Here is a 6,965-nt window from a genome sequence, read left to right as displayed (position 1 = left end):
ATGTTAGGCAAATTTTTTATTAAAAATCCATATGCAATTAGTCACTCCAACTAGGACTCAAAAATATAGCCAGGTCTAGAAAGCTGATGAATGCTGGGCAGTATATTGATTATTCTTGCTTACTGGCTTTAGAATTGAATCTTTAAACTCAAATGGGGTGGAGGACTTGAGTCGTTTAGACCCACCACAGTCAAGGGAGTATAATCTTTTTACTCCCACAAGCCAAGCCAAATGGAAATGAGTCACCGTGTGGCTGAGTCCTGTCCTTGGAACACCCACATTAGGCTGAAACTCAGGGTTCAGCAGTCATTTCTCTGAGTCATAGCTAACTCAGGAGCATAAGCTTATGACAAGGACATGCTGAGTTTCTCCTGCAGAATCTGTGGTAGACATTTTACCTGGAAAGAGCAGACTGGCTCTCTCGGGAAATTTGAGTTTGTTTTCTCAGAGCCTACACTCAGTGCCAGAGATCTCTGCACGTAGTGGTATTCAGCCTGTTATTCTTCAAAATATTCCTTATTTCTCTGGGGGAGAGAGGTCCAGTTTTGGTAAAATGGTGTAAGTAAAACCACACAATGTTAGAGTTAGGACATGAACTTCTTCATATGTTAGCGTATATACTGAGATTGGTTTGCCTCTGATTCCAAGATTTTTTTTGATTTTGTTTGTTTGTTTTACATCTTTATTGGAGTATAATTGCTTTACAATGGTGTGTTAGTTTCTGCTTTATAACAAAGTGAATCAGTTATACATATACATATGTTCCCATATCTCTTCCCTCTTGTGTCTCCCTCACTCCCACCCTCCCTATCCCACGCCTCTAGGTGGTCACAAAGCACGGAGCTGATCTTCCTGTGCTATGCAGCTGCTTCCCGCTAGCTATCTATTTTACGTTTGGTAGTGTATATATGTCCATGCCACTCTCTCACTTTGTCACAGCTTACCCTTCCCCCTCCCCATATCCTCACGCCCATTCTCTAGTAGGTCTGTGTCTTTATTCCTGTCTTACCCCTAGGTTCTTCATGACATTTTTTTTTCTTAAATTCCACACATATGTGTTAGCATACGGTATTTGTCTTTCTCTTTCTGACTTACTTCACTCTGTATGACAGACTCTAGGTTCATTCCAAGATTTGATGATAAAAAAAATTCCTACAAGTTTTTTAAAGAATCCTTGACCACTGACCACCTGGACAGAAGGTTACATATAAGGAGTGTTCTCTTGGTCACAGACCTTAAGGTGTACATCTGGCAGCCAGAGGGTCAGAGCTACACGGAGCCAGTCTTGAAGTCACTGAGAATGTTTTGAGTCAGAATTCTCTCTTCCCAATTCAAGACTCACAATCGCCCCGTTACCCAGAGTTTGAAAGTGTTCTGACTTATGTCCTCCCCATGACTGAGCACATCACCAAGATAGTGTCCTTGCTTCTTCTGCTTGTCATGTAACTGAGATTTCCCCTAGGGGCTCCCCTGTCCCTGAAGACCTAAATGAGATTGTTTTGAGCTCTCATGCCACACCTTGAGAAAGTCTACTGCCCACTCCAAGATTTCTCAGAATTCCCAGCGATTTTACCTTTTCACGAGCACTTCTCATTCCAGCTCCCTGCCCCTGTGGAAGTCTTGTTCTCTGCTCTGCACTTCCAGAGCTGTTCTTCTATCTCCACTCAGATATCATCCCAAATACGGAGCTCAGCCCTTTTATTAAAAAGAGACTTTATGTTTAAGAGCAGTTTTAGGCTCACAGCAATATGGAGAGAGTTCCCATATAAGCCCTCCCCCCCCACAGGCACAGCCTTCCCAACGACCTACATTCAACCCCAGAATGGTACCTCTGTTACAATCAATGAACCTACACTGACACATCGTTTTCACCCTAAGTCCATAGTTTACATTAGGGTACACTCTTGATGTTGTACATTCTATGGGTTTTGATAAATGTATAAAGACAGATACCCACCCCCCATTATAGTATCATACAGAATAGCTTCACTGCCCTAAAAATCTTCCGTGCTCCTCCTATACATCCCTCCTGAGCCCCGAGACCTTGGTAACCACTAATCTTTCTTACTGCCTCCATAGTTTTGCCGTTTCTAGAATGTCATATAGTTGGAATCATACAGTATGTAGCCTTCTCAGGTTGGCTTCTTTCACTTAGTAATGTGCATATAAGGTTTCCTCATGTCTTTTCATGCCTTTATAGCCCATTTCTTTTTAGCACTAGCTAATATTCCATTGTCTGGGTGTGCCACAGTTTATTTATCCATTCACCTACTGAAGGACATCTTAGTTACCTACAAGTTTTGTCAATTATGAATAAAGTTTTTATAAACATCTGTGTGCAGGTTTTTGTGTGGACATAAGTTTTCACCTCACGTGGGTAAATACCAAGGAGTGTGATTGGCTGGATCATATGGTAAGAGTATGTTTAGTTTTGTAAGAAACTGCGGAACTGTCTTCCAAATTGGCTGTACCATTTTGCATTATCACCAGCAATAAATGAGAGTTCCTGTTGCTCCACATCCTTGTTAGAATTTGGTGTTAGTGTTTTGGATTTTAGCCATTCTAACAGGTAGGTAGTAGTATCTTGTTGTCGTTTTAATTTGTAATTCCCTAATGACATATGATGTTGAGCATCTTTTCAGATGCTTATTTGCCATCTGTATATTTTCTTTGATGAGGAACTCTTCAGATCTCTTGCCCATTTTTTAATCAGGTTGTTCATTTTCTTCTTGTTGACTTTCAAAAGTTCTTTGTATATTTGGGGTGAGTCTGATTCAAAAATTTTGGGGATAAAAAATAATTTGCAGATATTTTTCTTTCATAAATATGTTCCTTTTGCAAATATTTTCTCTCCATTTGTGGCCTATCTTCTCATTGTCTTGAGGTTGATAGTTATTTTTATTCTCAATTTTTAAAGATATAGTTCTTTCACCTCCTGGTTTCTATTGGTGCAATTGATATAATGGCTATAATTCTCTTCTTTCAGATTTTTAAAAGGTTTCTCTCTTTATCTTTGGTATTTTTGCAATAGTATAATACATGCAGCTATCGTTTTATTTTTATTCACCTTTCATGGAACTACTGTACAACCTTAACATGGAAGTAATGCTCTTCACCAGCTATAGAAAATTCTTAGGCAGTAGCTTAACACATATTGTCTTTCTCTCATTCTCTTTATTCTCTTCTTTCAGTACTCATACATTGGATGAATGTTGGAACTTCTCATTCTATCCTCCATGCCTCTTACTGCTATTTCCTGTTTTCTACCTCTTTATTTGTGTCTAATTTTGCATACTTTCCTCAGTTCTATCTTTTAGTTTATGAATGTTAACTTTAGGTGTATTTAATCTGCTAATTACCTGTTGTTAGTTATCGCTGCCATAACAAATTTTCAGAAACTTTGCAGCTTCAAACAACATCCATTTATTATCTCACAATTTCTGTAGGTCACAAGTCTAGCACGGTGTGGTTTGATACTCTGCTTATGGTCTCACCAGGCTTAAATCAAGGTACCAGCCATGGCTGTGGTTCTTATGTGGGGCTTGAGGTCCTCTTCCAAGATCACTGTTGGTTGGAGGAATTCAGTTCTTTGCAGCTGTAGAACTGAGGTCCCTGTTTCCTTGATTTATGACTCCTTTCATCTTCAAATCAACACTGGTGCATTGAATCCTTCTCGTTCTCCTAATCTCTGACTTCCTTTCCGCTGTATTTCTCTCACTTCTCTCACTATCTGTCCTGCATTCCTCTTTTGCTTCTTAGGGCTCATAGGAATACATTGTGCTTCCTATCCTATAATCTAGGATAATCTCTCTATTTTAAGGTCCCCTGATAAGTAAATTGACATCTGTAAAACTCTTTTTGCCATATGACATAATATAACCATGGTGTAACCTAAAAGGCAGAAATCATCGGGCCAAAAACTGCACCTGTTACACTATCCACTGAGTTTTTTGTTTCACTGACTACATTTTTAATTTCTAGGAATTCTAGGTGGGTGGATAGTGGTTAAAGCTTCCTGTTCTTTTTCTCATGGTGTCTTAGTTACTTGTGATTTTTGTTCCTTCTTTTATGTCTTTAACCAATATTATCTGATTTTCTTAGGGGGTCCATTGTAACCGTTTGTTAAGTCTTGTGATCTTCGTTGTAATCAAGTGATGTGCTGGAGTCAGCTTGTGGGAGCTGATTCATGCATCTCTTCCCACCTTTGCATTCAGTGGCCTCACGATGGTAGCTTGAAGTCAGCCATAATGGGAGTAGTTACGCCATGCAAATTGGCAAATGCTATAAAGTCAGCGATTTTTTTAAAGAGTTGGTTTACCACTGTTCATAATAGACTTAGAATTTTTGAGTTCAAGTTTGACAGCCTTAAATGTAGAAGTCTATTCAGTCTTCACTGAGGGCTGTGCAGTTGCCTCTGCAAGTCGTTCCTGAAGTTTTTTCAGTCTGGAATCACCTTGTAATGCTATTTTCTTAGTGTGGGAGTTCCAGGACCATGATGTGGGATGTGTCCATTCAAACCCAGTCACATATGAAACAAAGTCTCATGGTCATATATTCTCAGAGGACTTTTTCTTTTTTTTTTTCCATATGGAGACCAAGTCAGACTAAGCCTAACAAGCTTCTTTGTTTTCTCCCTGGGCCAGGGAGCTGAATTTTCTAGTCCATCCCTTCACTGTATAAATTGTTGAATCGATTATTGAAAGAATCTTGTCCAGTGGTTTTCAAACTATGTCCCCAGATGCCCTGAGGGATTCTAATAAATGACCCAAGCAGCTGCTTCAGGGAGCAAGAGAAAAGTGGGCAGATTCTTCCCTCCTGCTTCAAAACCAGGGTAGCACACCCCTCTCCTCTCCTTGCACTGCCACACAAGCATACACACACACACACACACACATTTTACCTACACGACATATTAGTCTTCCTGAAAATATCACAGACAACGAAAGGGGTTCCTCTTTTTTTAAATTATGAGATTTCTGAGATATTCCAAGCCTTTTACATTATTTTTTCCTGGTACACAACATAGTGATCCAATACTTCTATACATTACAAATACTTTAATAATTTGGGGAAACTGAGGCACAGAGGTATTAGCCAACAATGTATAATATAGTTCTGTGAGTTGGTAAGAGAGTTGAGACTTGAATCCAGGGTCAAAGTAGGTAGAAATAATATTTGGACCAAAAAATTGTAAAACCTCTCTATAACTAGAGATACTTTGTGTGAGAGGCTGGGGTTTAGTTTCTGATCAATGTGAAGAAACACAATGCAAAAGTGATCCGTAAATTACTAAAGCTTTTAATTCTGCTACTATCAGTTTGCCCTAGTAATATTTGCTATTATTTCTGAGTTCAGAGCTCCACATGTAATACCTAGCATTTCACATGCATTATCACATTGAAGCTACAAAACAATCCAGGGAGATAATCACTCTTATTATCTCATTTTACAGATGAAGACAACGAGACTCAGAGAGCTTAAGCGATTTAGCTGTTGTCTCACACAGCTAGTGCCGTGAGGGTGAACCCAGGCTGCTGACTCCAGAGCCCAGGACCGTCCTGCTTCTTCCCTCTGCCATCTTCCCTCCCCCATGGTCTCTGGGCTGAAGGTGGAGTCAGTGCCACAGAAGCTGCAAACAGCTTGACCACAGTCACTACTCAGTTCCATCACATAACTAGTCGATTATTTGCAGATTCATATTTGACAGTTCACCTATTCACTAGAATGTACTTTAATCAGTGCTCAAGGTGCTTCCTCAGTGGTCACCCGACATGTGCGTATGCAGACGGCAAGATATATTGGGCGGTGGGAGGTACATGTTCCCAGGTGATGCGAAACAGCAAGGTTTTGCCTTCTTGTTTCAGCTCATCCTGTAAACAAATGCCTCTCTCGCAGTATTTTAGTGCCATGTTTTTCACGTCTTTGTGCTTTTATTTGGTGATTTCTCTATTTAAAATGGCCCCGGGCTTCCCTGGTGGCACAGTGGTTGAGAATCTGCCTGCTAATGCAGGGGACACGGGTTCGAGCCCTGGTCTGGGAGGATCCCACATGCCGCGGAGCAACTAGGCCCGTTAGCCACAACCGCTGAGCCTGCGCATCTGGAGCCTGTGCTCCGCAGCAGGAGAGGCCGCGATAGTGAGAGGCCCGCGCACCGCAGTGAGGAGTGGCCCCCGCTCGCCACAAGTAGAGAAAGACCTCACATAGAAACGAAGACCCAACACAGCCAAAAATAAATAAATTTAAAAAAAAATACTACTCATCAATGGCCAATGGATCCATTAAATTGGAGGAAATTCTAACATGAAAAATTAAAAAATAAAAATAAAAATGGCCCCAAGCATAGTGCTTGACGTGCTGGTTAGTGGTCCTAAGGCGGGAAGGCTGGGATGCGCCTTACAGAGAAAAGGATGCGTTAGACGAGCTTCAGGCGTGAGTTCTAGTGCAGATGGCCACGAGCTCAAAGTTAATGAATCAACAATGTAAATTAGGTGTCTTTGGGCAGAAACCCATATATAACAAGGTTATGTATTGATCGGTTGATGGAAATGTGACCCGAGGCTCACAGGAACCGAACCCTGTATCCTCTCAGGAGCAACGATTCGGTATTCGCTAATTCAGTGTTCCCGGAAACCTTATAGAACGTTAGCAACGTGCTTAAGGAGAATCGGCTGTATTTCATCCTGCCTCTTAACCTGCCTTACCTAGGTTTTTAACTAAAGTGGCAGCAGTACCTTGGGAGAGCCACAAGGATGAAGCCCTTTCACCTCCAAGTATTTTTTTTAATTGAAGTATAGTTGATTTACAATGTTGTGTTAATTACTGCTGTACCACAAAGTGATTCAGTTATATGTGTCTAGCTATCTATACATATATGTGTACATCTCCAAGTGTTTTGACATCTCCAAGTGTGTTGTGACTTAGCCACTAGGAGCCCTGCCTGGCCAGCCTGTGGGTCTTGCAGGCAT

The sequence above is a fragment of the Globicephala melas genome, chromosome 4 (genome assembly GCF_963455315.2).
Source record: "Globicephala melas chromosome 4, mGloMel1.2, whole genome shotgun sequence".
In the NCBI taxonomy this organism is placed as follows: Eukaryota; Metazoa; Chordata; class Mammalia; order Artiodactyla; family Delphinidae; genus Globicephala; species Globicephala melas.
The sequence above is the reverse complement of the archived record's forward strand: the minus strand, read 5'-3'. Positions refer to the sequence as shown.